Genomic DNA, 1884 nt, shown 5'->3' on the forward strand with positions numbered 1-1884 from the left:
AGCCTGTGAACTCACCAAGAGCACTTTACTAAAAAAATCTGCCTTTAACATAATCTAAACCAGCATGAAGTGGCTCCCCTCACCCTCGGCAAAGAAATAACCTATCAGTAATAATGAAAGTTTAATCCAGCTGATGCTGCAAGTGAAATTAAAAATGTGAATAATGTCAAAGCTTAATTCCTAGACGAAGCACCTTCTGGAGGCTTTAGTGTCTTCACATGGTAGGCAGTGTGACAGGACAGGTTCTCAAACTGCACCCAAACAAATTCAGACAAAAAAAAAAACAAAACACAACAAAAACTTCAAAACAATTTTCACTAATTACGCTTTTTTATTTAACTGCCTCAGACCTCCAGAGCAATTTGAGAGGCAAGCCTAATTTTTTTAAAGGATCCAAATCATTTTTATATATGTATACATGTATGTATGTATGTATATGGAGAGCTTTTGGGGGGCACTTGGCAGGAATTCAACCTTGGGCTAGGACAAGGAAGTAAGTTCTGGCAGGAGCCTGGTTCTGGGATAGAACAAAGAAGCAGGCTTTGGGCAAGAATGACTTTGGGCTGGAACTGGGAAGTGGCTAAGATAACACGATCATCCTGATGAGCCCTGATAAGTGCTCTAGGGGCTTACTTTACTGCTTTGCTTGTTCCTTGACTTTGTGTTTATCACTTTGTTTGTTCCTTCTTAATCTAGAACTGACCTTGTTACCTGCATGTAATTAAAATGTTACAAAAGCAGATTAGAAAAAAAAAAAAATCAACCTGCCTCAGCCTCAGAACTGGGTTGAGTCATGCTACAGTGTTGCATGTTTCTTTTCTTTTTTCTTTTTCTTTTCTTTTTTTGTTTTTCGAGACAGGGTTTCTCTGTATAACTCTGGCTGTCCTGGAACTCACTCTGTAGACCAGGCTGGCCTCGAACTCAATAATCCGCCTGCCTCTGCCTCCCAGTGCTGGGATTAAAGGCGTGCGCCACCAGATAGACACACTTTGGCAAGGCTCATGCCCACCAGCACTCTATCTCCCTCATTGCCTCAGTTTCCCCTTCCCTCTCTGGGATTAAAGGCATGTGCCACCATGCTCGGCTTGTTACAGATTTTTTTTAACCACACCAAGTGAATTTACAAATCCTGAGATATAAAGAGTTTTTATAGAACAGAGGAGATACCACTGTCCTCTGTGCTAATTTATACATGAAGTCATCTAAAGGTGACCTCAATCTTCCTTAAGGATCCCCCTTTTGGGTGACACCATGCATGCAAACATGATAAGAGATTCTGATTTTTCTTAGTCTGTCCGATAAACTACCATTCACATATCAATAAACAGCAGAGGAGGTTAAAATATTCAGTGGCTGAGAAGCATCTAATAAAAGCTGACAGACTATAGCAAGCTTAGACTTTTGAGTTATCACCCGGGATGGGTACAGTCTCAGAGAGGCATGTGGAATTAGTATATAAACTATACTTTAAAGAGTATTCTATAAAAGCACTAAAATCGACTCTACTTCATTTAAAAATCCTATATGTATAGGTTATTTTGACTATAATTTTAGGCAATAACCATGAAGTATCTTTAAATATCTTAGGGTGGGCTGGAGAGATGGCTCAGCAGTTAAGGGCACTGACTGTTCTTCCAGAGGTCCTGAGTTCAATTCCCAGCAACCACATACATAGTGGCTCACAACCGTCTGTAATGTGATTGGATGCCCTATTCTGGTGTGTCTGAAGACAGTGACAGTGTACCCACATCTATGAAATAAATAGATAAATCTTTAAAAAAAACTTAGGGGGCTAGTGAGATGGCTCAGTGGGTAAGAGCACCCGACTGCTCTTCCGAAGGTCCAGAGTTCAAATCCCAGCAACCACATGGTGGCTCACAACCA

Source organism: Mus pahari, chromosome 14 (assembly GCF_900095145.1).
Source record: "Mus pahari chromosome 14, PAHARI_EIJ_v1.1, whole genome shotgun sequence".
NCBI lineage: Eukaryota > Metazoa > Chordata > Mammalia > Rodentia > Muridae > Mus > Mus pahari.